This window comes from Perna viridis, chromosome 11 (genome assembly GCF_037379345.1).
Source record: "Perna viridis isolate PV_CMFRI_1.1 ecotype Kerala chromosome 11, ASM3737934v1, whole genome shotgun sequence".
NCBI classification, from domain to species: Eukaryota; Metazoa; Mollusca; class Bivalvia; order Mytilida; family Mytilidae; genus Perna; species Perna viridis.
Window position 1 is genome coordinate 12,317,598 of NC_142455.1, and position 12,683 is coordinate 12,330,280.

Here is a 12,683-nt window from a genome sequence, read left to right on the forward strand (position 1 = left end):
CGTTTAAAAACAGGGGATACAATCTATCGTTTGCTATATTTACTTTCTATAAGTTGTTATAAACGTCTTTTTTGCGGCGGAAAAATACATGTACATAGCAGTCGTAGTAAGTAGTTTGTGCATTGAATTGTGCGTTACCTATGTTGTCATATTTTGACAAGGTAGAAAAGTTGTATTGAATATTCACAATGTCATAGTTTTAATTTTCGGGCAGCTAATCCTATCTATCTGCTTCGCTACCCAAGAGTTATGGCCTTGCGTAATCGGAATCGTAAATCAGCCACTTATAATTTGGAAACTTTTTATCGGTCTATATGATAGTAAAGGCCGATTTTATTTAAACTAATCCATTGACAAAAAATCTTTGTAGAGTTATCTTTTTCACCGTCACATACTAGATGACTTTTAAGCAATGCCAGAGTTTCCCTCCATCGTTTAAACCTGAATGACATCATTCATATAAGAACAGATCGACGGGCGCTTAAGTAAAAACAGGGGAAAGACGTTAAAATCAATATCCTAGCAATGAACTTAGTCAAAACCCCCAGGTTTTTTTTTATCAAGATTGGCTTGGAAGTTAATTCTTTAAGTTTATATATGTTATTCTTATGACTTTTTTGGTATTTTTTTGTGCTTTGTCTTGACTATATGGTTATCCTATTCTACATTCCAATTTCCTGAAAACGAAAATCGTTGAGCGCTCGATTATTGAATAACAGAACAAATATGTCAAAGTTTTATCAATCTGCTTCAAAAGCACTTAAAATCTTGATCATGTTAAAAAATAAATTACTCCTAAACCGCGAATTCAAGAAACCACGAACTTGTGTTCCTTCCCTGATCAACCGAAATTGGTATCCACGAATTAAAGTACTTTCACAGTATATATGTCATATGATATTTTAGACCTTTTTCCACCGTCGATATGTTATGTATGGACTTTAAATAGTTATCTGACAGGTCCATATAAAACATATTGTCATCGCACATAATAAAAATACCAGAATTGATAAAGATAATTACATCTTCATTATCTAGAAAAGCTATCAGTCAAGTCCATAGATAAAAAATGTCATTTGAATTATTTTTTTTTTAAATTTCCAACCTTTCCGAAATGTTCCGTTTAATCGGAGTGTGCAAATGTTGTAGTGATATTACAATCTTGGATACTAGATTGGTTTTAATCCACTTAATTTTGTTGTTTATATATAATGTATCATTGAGCATTACTATCTTGTTTTGAGATAGTATGCCCACTTTCATGACGTCAACTTTTGTAGTCTTAATATACAATTATAAATCCTTATTAGTCCTTAACATTCAGTTTCACTGGTCCTTCAAATAAACAAATTGTACCAAGATTATATTCTGACAAATGATATAGCCTGAGTAATTGATGAACTTCCATGAAATAATTGATGTTATAAATAATAAAATTATTTTTTTATTCAATTCAAGTGGAATTGTCGGAAACTCTTCTACACAAAAACTAAACTTACTCGCGTTTTTTTTTCCAAATCGTTAAGGGATTGAATAGTTTTTTTAGCAAATATGTTTATGGGTATAATTGTCATTATTCATTCTAAAGTATTATACTCAGGAATCGTTTTAGGTCCAGACAGTAATCAAAGTGTATCGTTTAAACGTTGTTAATAGAAAATTCCAGGACTCTCAAGAATATCATGAATATTTTTAAGAACATTTCTATCAAAGAACAACCACATTTTGACATTACTCGATGATGTAGACATCAGGTGACTGGTTTTTATTCAATAATAATATCATGGCGTTTGGTGAATCGAATTTCAGGACTTATGCAGAAATTTTATTTCTTTATTTGACTAACATTATAAACCTTTTCTCATAGAACGGTTTAATGTGCAAAATTTGGCCGCTTCATCGATAGGTCGGAGTACGTGCTTGCAAATAGTTACCAGGGTTACTGTTCTTGATTAAATGCCTGTATTTGTTTTCTCTTATATATTTTATGGTGATATTTGGAGAGCGTATCAATAAAATATAAAGTAAAAGTAGTTTGATAGTTTGATACAAAAATAAAAATTTACAGTTCTTGTATGGTACAAAATTCTTATTTGCACCATATAATATCCTCCATTTTCCCATCCGCATTCCCCATAGAAAAATCGAAATCACCCCATTGAAGCCCAATTGCCTATTTCTCATCAAAGATTTACATTATCAAAATGAAGTATATATTCAAATTTTTTTTCAACATTTAAACTGTTATTTCAAATTTCATTTAGTACATTTTTATGTCAATAATATTTAAAAACAAATTTCCCCATCCTCCCCATACCCAACAATATCCCCATCCCCATCTCCATTTCCCACCCCCTAATATACAGTAGAATGAGAAGTTTTCCCCATACAATAATGTATGTACATTGAAATATTTTTTTTTTGGTTATACTTCCACGTTATACCAGGATCTTGCCGAAACTACGCAGACTTATTGTATCACGCTAGAATTCTTACAAATAGGCTTCTGGAACAGGGTTATGTTGCTACAAGAAGTCATCACTACAGAAAGTGTGGATCGTTACGGTGTATCCATCTGCGCCGTGAAAACTGATTTGTTCAACGTATCATAGTTTTCGTTTCCTCCTTCGTCTACCCCGGACATGACTTTTATGAGCAACTCGGTGGGTGTCTCTAGAAAAGCAGAGGACGCTTACCCTACCTGGGCACCTGATCCCAGTTTTTAGTGGAGTCCGAGTTGCTCATTTACTTTTGTTACTTTGTATGTATGATTTTAGTTACTTTCTGTTCTTTGTTGTGTATGTCTGTTTTCCATGTCTGGTCTTTGTCCCTTGATTACATTCTTTTGATTACCCCTATAACCTTGGTTCCCTTGATTACTCTTTCAAAAATTTGAAGTGATTACTTTATATAAATGTTTTTTTCTAACTAAGTGAAATGCGACAGACATGATTGAATTTGTCAACAATGCTTAGTCGATGTTTAACATTTTTTATCAGTTTGCTTGTTTTTTTTTTTTTTTTTTTTGGTTTTATTTTGCGAAAAAAAAAACATTGAAAAAAACAGAAAATCAGTCTAAGTCTTACTGTGTTTCGCTTTCAATGACGGAAAACAAGATACACTTCAATAATAACTGTTACATGTAGACAAATAAAATGAATAAGTAGCAGTCCAGCTAAGAAACGTGCTAAAGGCGATTCTTGAATAAAAACGCTACATGTGCTTTATCTTTGCAATCTGTTTAATTTGGTATAAAAAAAAACAACAAATAATTCATTAAATAGGGGCACTTTTGATGGGAAAATTTTCCCATACTTTTTTCCTTTATAAACAGGTAAATTGAATTTTCCATGGCCGGGACAGTTGTATACAGGCTTGCAGTGGCAGTCATGAGTTTATTCTCTTACACAGCTAAATGTGCCACATATGATAATCATATGTTGCTCGATTCATATGATAATCATATGGTAATCATATTAAAATAATATGATATTGAACATATGATTTTGAACAAATGATAGTCTTATGATAATTATATGATTCCCATATAGTAATTTTGGTTTAAAACCATATGACAATCATATGTTTGTTAAAAACATATGATTATCATATTATCATGCGATAATCATATGTATACCGAAACATATGATTATTATATGGTGCTCGATTTATATGATAATCATATGATGCAAACCATATGATTCTCATGTGCGGCACATTTACCTGTGTACTAACCGCTGCAGACGAGCCATTCAAAATTTTCGAAAGTTACTAAAATCATACGTCGTTTGAAAATCGGACAATGTTGCGTGAAATCATTCATTTTTTACCGATTTTGCATTTTTCTGAGAAGGCTGGCTGCAGCGTCTAGAAGTGAGTTTCAGACAGTATTTCAGAGATTGGGTCAATTAAAGCTTTTATCACTGTAATATATGATTAAGGACAAAAAATAAACAAGTTAAGAAGAAAAACACCATCGTACCATTTTTATGTATGAATCACTTACTTTACATGATTCTTACATGAACTGCTACCTAACAAAATAAAAAAGAAATATATATAGAAATATTTATAGATCGAAGAAGCAGTGATAATAAGCATGGAAATGAGAGGCCAATAAAGAAACTTATAAACGTTGTGACAAAAAAAATGCGCAGTAAAAATGTGATGAACGTTAAGGACGTTAAGGATTGGGGATATTGAAAGTGAATGATACATTTCCTGGACCTATCTTTGATGGGAAAAAGCCGAAATTGATTGCGTTTTAATGGCTACACAATGCAGAAATAAGGAAAACTCTAACGATTTGTACTCCAACTCGGAAATATTGCATTCTAGGTTGCGGGTGTAGATAGAGACAGACTCTGGATAGAAAATAAGTTATTTTTAAGAATGACATAAAAACTGCTTTCATTTTTATAGACGACCAAAAGAACTTTGGAAAAAGTAAACTAGCATCGATGTTTTGGGATACGTTGTGCTTCACGGAATTTGCAGATTTCAAGAAATGCAGGAAAATATTAAATCACGAAATATTGCAGATACACAAGTATGGCCTGGTTAAGCAAGAACAATTATTTGTTCTAAAAAGATAGCGCTCCTGCACACATTTCACGACAGAAGATAAGCTGGATAACTGAAAACAAAATTAAAAGTTTAAAGTTATCTCATCAAATTTCAGACTTATCGACACAGAGACGTGCATGAGATATATATTTGATAAAATCTAGTGATGAAAGTTATAAACATCTAGAAATCATTTTGCCTTTATTATATTCAGTTTATATGTCTCCATCACTAAGAAAATACTGCAGATCTTTTTTTTCTCGAAGGGCGACGCAATTAATTGTTTAGAGTTTAAGGTATGCCTGTTTGTTTTTATTGTTCAGTTTTGTTTTTGTTTATTTATTTTTCGGTTGACTCTAAGCTGTCATTCTCCATTTTGATGACTTAATTTTAGCCATGCACTATAGAAATGTTGATAACAAGAAATTGCGTATCAAATGATAATACTAAAACAATGTTGTACACAGATGTAACATCATCATAAATGTGAAATAACTTCATTTTGTAGACATACTCTTATAAAAAGACTGAGCAATTCTTAATTTCACTATTAAAATGTTCAAACTGATAGACAGACTCTAGGCCAGAGTGAAAAGATGGAAACATGAAGGCAAAAAACCGGAAGGTCCTTTGACGAATTTGCATAAACCAATTAAAGGTGGATATTGAATGACTTCTTACCAACCTTCTTTAATTGTGTAAAACTTCCATCCTACTCCATTCTTTGTTGACGTGCGCATGAATACGTCCGAATGAAGAAAAATATTTCCGTTCGCGGTAAAACGGAAAAAAGACCGACAAAGCTGGCTCTGAGCACATAAAACAGTGCTTTCGATCAAAGTCTTGTCTGAGTGGAATCCAATATTCCCGACGTCTTGGTATTTACTTTCCATTTTACTTTGAATGGAAACGTCATATGTTCGAAAAGTTTTTGATACCACTATTCTGTAGATAAACCAAAGGTAGATAGGGTATTTGTTGTACATGTCTTTTAAAGTTCTAATTCAAAGTTGTTGTAAGAGTACATCTAAAACCTAACAAAACCTTTAAAACAAGTTTGGTTTGTTCTGTGAATTTGACGTGTATAATGCAGGAACACCCGTGAATATAAATAATACCTACATTTTTAATGAACTGGTTTTGTTTATTTGTTATCTGATTTTAAAATATAAAAGTCTCGATTATACATATCAAGTATTTTATATTATCAAGTTGCATTTCATAATGCACATTTTTCATTGTATTGAAATTTAGAAAATGTCAAGGCTGAATATATAAATACAATTACGCAACCATATATACAACAATGGTTAAAACTAAAGCGAAAATTACATTTTTCTCTTTAGTTGAATTACATTTCACAATCAATTATTTTGTACTTCTTGATATTGAGAGGTTGTCTTATATTTGTTTAGGGTAAATTTAGCACTGATAAATATTTAAGAATAATTTGAGGTTGTTATGAAGTTGTACTCATTTGCTTGATCATTTTATTCGATTATTTCTACACAGCGTCAGCAGAGTGAAATTAATGGTCTAAAAGGTAAAAGGCAAAATTCATTAAAATATGAAAAACCTTGTCCGGAAAATTAATTACGTGTATAGCTTTCTCGGTTAGATTAAAATAATGAACAAGTCAACGAGTGCATGATATATTAGACAAATTGTCCCTCCGCCCGTATTTTTATATAGAGCAAACCTATTATTCTGAACGTCAATTTTTTTTTATTTGTGCTTTAGTTCATTCATTTAATTGGTATTTCAATTTTAGTTTAATAAAAAAAGTATAAATATCTGTAAATTGTCCATATAACTTCATGGGGATATTCACAGGGTAAAGGTTAGTTCATTAAGGAAAGACCAACTTAATCTACTGTATTTAACCATATTCCTCAGTGAAAAAATGTTGAGGACTTAAATCGACATTAACACTAATCCATAATGTTCTATTACACTATCACCATCCCTCATGCATAATCAAACCTAGCCATTTAAACTAAAACAACACCTTTTAAAATAAAGGTTTTGTTCGGTTTATGCAGGTGTTTCGTTACACAGGTTTAACATGTATTGAAAATGATATGAACAAATTTAATAAGATGTCTGTCCAGTTTACAGAGGTTTAGAGATTTTCTAGAGTTTGGTTCAGAAAGATTTTATTGTACCTTCCTTCTCCTCATCTCACAGAAATAAGTTTAAATCAAAGCATTCCTCATCTACAATAAAAAAAATTCCAAAACAAATATCACTTTCATAAATTTTTAACAATATCATTTAAAAATATTCAAATTATCGCTTTTAAGTGCGTTACATAACTGACCGAGAGATACTAATTATCACAAGAGAATGATGGATTGCTGATTGCTGATCGTGGATCAACATTTCATAGCAGCCTGGCGATAATAGTTATTCAATTAAACAAATATTAGGTTTTCAGATATAATTTTGCATTATAATATAGTTGGTACAATGTGAAAGAGTAATCAATGGAAACAAAATTCTAGCGGAAATCAAAAGAATGTAATCCAGGGACAAAGACCAGACATTGAAAACAGGCATACACAACAAAGAACATAAAGTAACTTAAATAATACATACAAAGTAACAAAAGTAAAATAAAAACTGGTAGCATGGAAGCAATAGGACGTTTCATTTATAAGATAAAATATCAAAATAAATCTTATCTATTTGATTTGTTTCTTTGTTTGCTTGTTGGGGTTTAACGTCCCAGCAGCAATATTTCAGCTATATTCAGACGGTGAACATGAAATAGATGATAAAATGAACATGAAATGATGATGAAATGAGAAAGGGATGGGACACAAGGACAATGGGGTCGAAAACTTTTGATTGCCACTTGAAATAGGGGAGGTGGGTAGGGTCGGGCAATTTAGTCTTCTGTGGCGGAGCCCTGTGGTTCCTACTCCGGGAGAATACCACAGTAGGGTTCTTTAACGTGCGAGGAACGTGGCATCTTTCCCAACACGGTGCACCACTATGGTTTGCGGTCAGGTTTTCCGTATTATAGCCTGACAACCCCAGCATGTAACACGCCTGGAGTACCCCATTCAACCACCTGGGACACACATCCCAGTTGCTCTGTGGGCAGAGCGCCCTAGCTCCCGCCTAGGGTTCTGAGGACTATTTAGTCGCCTTTTACGACAAGCTTAGCGCTGCTACAGGCCTATTCGTTTAACACCCGGACTTGCACGGGGCTTATCTATTTGATCTCTCGTTCACAGAAGCTAATGAAAAATAATTGAAATTGCTAAATGAACATTGTCTGTACAATATAAGTCAGCAAATAGTTTATTAATGCGACGACTTTAACCTTTGAACATTTTACAACCACGACGACTAACAATGAAACTTGTAAACTTTTTTTTTATTTTATTGGGGAAAGTATGTTTTAGAAGGGACCTTCAATCCGACAAGAAGAGCATCTTGTCAATGCTTTGATATCAGCTGAGTTTGTGTTGCTTAAGTAGCACTTCAGCTAAGAATCATGCAAAATGTGATATATAGATCGAAAACCTACATATTTTTATTTTTGATATTTCGTTTAAATTTATTTAGTAAACAGAAATTAACATTTGGTTTTCCATATTACCCGTGCTCTAAGGAGATAAAAATTATATAGAAAGCACTGTAGATTTCAATATTAAGGGAGATAACTCTGTAAATGGCACTCAAATATAATAGAATCTACTGGATTTCCAATGTTGATTATCTCCTAAGAGTAGGCAGATTTGAATGAATAATTACACATTTCATTGTATAGACCCATAAAACAACTTAATTACAAAAATAAAAATTTGTAACCTTTTTTGGGTGTATCACATTTTTCAGATTTTGCATGATTCTTACAAAGACAGCTACTTAATTACTTTGTTTTCTATGTTCGTATTACCATTTTGTTTTGTAGTTTGTTGAATGATTTTTCTTGGTATTATCGTTGTCCTGGGATTGTATTATTTGTACTGTTTTTTAATGGTTTAATCTTGGATTCTTTGCCTTCCTTTTTCTTTTTTAAAATTATAATCCACTCATTGATAATCTAAAATACAAGTTCTAGGAATACTGATACGTCAACTGAATTCATGATAGGGAAATATCAGACAAGATAAAATAGATACATCTTGTAAAGCAATTAAAAATTATAAACTCAGCTGTCATAGATTTCCGATAAATCTTGCTTTGACGCAAATATTAAATTCATTTTATCTCTTGAAACATTTGCAATACGATATTCTTATCAAAATAGGATAGAAATATTGCCTGATTTAAATACAAAGAATTCCACGAAGGCAGACAAATACAAAATTATAATCATTTGCTGTGTTGTAACAGTTACTAAAAGTAGACAACGAATTTAATCATTTTGAATTTCTTTGCATTTTATTGAAGAATCTGGTATTGGCTTGTTACAGTCAAAGTATGTCTTTCAAATTCATGGATTGATTGTTTGCATTTCATAGATATGTTTTTACATATTAGGTATAGTGCTTTTTTTCCACAATTACGCAAGGATCAAATAACTTCAGATTGTTAGCTTTCAAATATCCATGTGCTTATGGGTGTTTGATTGGTATGGTTTTACGTCCATGACATTTCATTACGACAATGCTTGAAAAAAAATACCCTACTTTGTAGAATTCCGGCATGCCAAGTCGGATCTTTATTTTGTTAGCTCATAGAATCAATAACCTGCAGAAAAGCATGCCTACGCGAATTGATTTTTCTGTCTCCAAGTCATTCAGTTGTCATTCTTTCTCCAAGAAGACCATGGCAAAGATGCAATAAATATTGATTTAAAGTCTGATGTGACGCGTCCAGGATTTGAACCCATGGCCATAACTCACGCCCTCGAGCGAGCTTGCTACCCTGATATAATCGAGGCGTTCTGTGTTAATGTAGTTTCATATAATGGCTGAGTTATTGTCTGAAGAGAATATGACACTTAAAAATAAAGTATATTAAATTTATTGATGATCAAATATTGAAAATGATACAGAGTTTTTACGTAAATGTTTCTATGTAAAATAAATGTTAATACACAATTCTATATCATTTACGTAAAATAAACTTTGTTAAATGCGTGTTGAACATTGTCTTCATTATACTTCATTAATAAATTTAAGCTCTATACGTTAAAATTTTAGTGCACATTAACGTCAAGATGTCGACCTTCTATTGATTATTTCGTCGATATTCCACAAATGATACCTGCATGCCCGTATCTCTTTTCAACAAATCAATGAAAATTTTGGACAGTTGCAAAAACAAATATTTCAAAAGTTTTAAAAGCAAAGATATTTGACTTGGGGTATAAAGACATTCTATATTTATAATTCTAGTGCATTATCGAATGATTCCCAGATCACAAATTTTAATAATTCACATGTGAAATACAAATACAAAATGTCACATTGTTTTGAAAAAAAAATATGTAAACTTTACATTACAATATCTAAAATGTGTATTAATTCAAATTTGAATTTTAATATAAACAGACAAACAACAAAGACTTTTTATGATATATTACTTTTATTGTACTGTAAATGTTGGCAAAACTGTTTAAGGTTAAATGTAATAAGTCTGAAACATTCATTTAAGAAACCTAAAGATTTAGCAACATTGTTTCACTCAAGGATGCTTCCTCTACTGGGGAAGACAATTGTTTGATTGCTGCATATCCGATTTGCTCAGAACCTTTTCAATGACATATTGGACGAGTAATCAACGGAACCAAGATTCTAGCGGAAATCAAAAGAATGTAATCCAGGGACAAAGACCGGTACATTGTACATGTATTTATTACTGACGTTCGGATATGTCGACAAAGTATGAAAAATGTAATAAAGTAGAAACTATTGAGGACAAGTACTTTGAATGTGTAAAATTAAAACCTATTGTCGAACATTTTAGAAAAATGGTGGAAAAATGACCATACACTAAAGCTATCATTAGATAAAATGATATTTGTATTATTGTGCAAAACAACATGGAAGTTGTTATTTTATGTATTTTCTTAGCAAAATACTTCATCAGTTGTATGTCTTTGAATAACCCTTCTCAAAACATTTGTTTTCCTTCCTTTTTAAGTTTTCTAAAGAGAATATTGATACCATTTGAATATGTGATGAGGATAAATTGAACCTTATTAGAAAGAAACGAATAATCTATCTAATTATTTTAAATTACTTCTGTATTGCCATCTGTACAATATATTTTATAGCTTAAGAGAAAGATAGACAACAAAAAGTTGTGAACTGCCCTATTTAATGGTCTATCTTTAAAGTCACCAATAGTGTCAGGTGAACCATGTTATAATCATCACAACAAAATCACTTTGTAGAAAATGATACACAACGACTATAAATGTCTATAAAAAGGCGAGTTTTGTATATCATATCGTCAATGGTGTGATATAGCAATTTCTAGCCTTAAACAATTCGATAACACAACAAAATCATGGAGAAAAATTTTACCATCATACTGTAATTCCCTCCTCAAAGAGAAAAATATGAATGTACTTACACACTAGATACAGCATACAAAGTAAAGTAGAAGAATGAACAAAATTAAAAACAACAATAAAAGAGTTTAAACATTTGAGGTTAAACCCACTACTTATGTAACATAAACAGTGGCAAATGGATATATAAGGATTTGGAAACAAAAAAGCTGATTAATGTTATATTCAATTTTAAATGTCGATTTCATGTTTTGTTCATCTCTGGACAATTCAGAAATTTTTCAATAAAATGTTTAAAAAATGAAGTTTTTGTCAGATTTGTCTGTGGTATGGTATGGACAATCTTGTTATTTTCCTGGGTTTTGATGATGTGAACAGTCAAAATTCAACTATCATAAAAGTTTGTTTCATCCACTGCTGATGATTATAAAGGCCGACACTATTCAGTAACCCATAAAAATATATATGTCGTGGACAATTTGCTTTAATCAATATAAAATGCAGTAAACTACAGTATTGTAAAAGTTACCCGATTTATAAGCATTTGGCTATTACCTGAAGGTTTACTATTGTTGGGGCCAGCGGTTGATCACTGATTTTTCCGGTATTAATAGCATAGCAGTCGTCCGTGATCCTTATTTAAACTGTCTTATTATTAAATAGGTGTTCAACTACTGCTTATTCTTTAAAATGTAGACCTTTTGCCTAACATCATTTTCCGCTTGATGTTGAAGAAGGCATGTTACTTCCGGTGTTTAGTTTAAACGGATGTGCACTCAACTACATATGCAAGTTTTTTTTTTTTTTTTTTACTTTTATTACCTGACATAACCTTGTTCTGGAAATGTCATAGAGTATGAATATACCGGAGTTCTAACGAGTTTTAGTTGATATTTTTACATAAAACTACTGTTAAGTTTTATTGAAATAATTTATAGAACATTTATATGTACCATGAAAACATTATTTACAAGAAATAGAGTCATAATTTTAGGTATCAGGGATTTTTTTCGCCTGACGTAGATCCTGGTGTGAAATCCTGCATACCGATAGTTGCCAGATGTTACTCTGATAGTTTTTAGAGGTATAAAAACCTATCCCCGAAGATTTACTTGGTCTGCTAATTTTGATTCTTCGGTGAACAAAATGGTTTAATTTTTCCAGAGCTGAATTTTGAGTTTGCCTGAAGTAGTTATGATTTAATGAAACGTCATTCTCAAAATGCATTGATAGTGCATATTTTGAAGTTACTTCTTCATAGTTTTATTACTTACCAAAGCTTGTTGCTAAATATTGTAGATATTTTGGCACAAAATGCCTTACAATTTTAACAATGTATACCTGGTTCTATGTCAAGTTTAAACTCCTTTATATTTATTTATTTATCTGAATTGTTAAGACGTCACCCTTCTCCTTACCGGATTATTTATTTATTTGTGTTTAGAACCACAGAGATTCTGAATAAGATTTACATTTGCCTATCCAAATTATTTTAAAGGAGACCATTGTTGAGTTGGACTAGGGATATTTCTGAAATCAGAGACAGTTTTAAAACTATAAAACTCTTTCGAAGAATATCTCACACTATTTATGGCCTGTCTATGACATTGGGAAGTAATAAAACACCTTCATCTTTGCT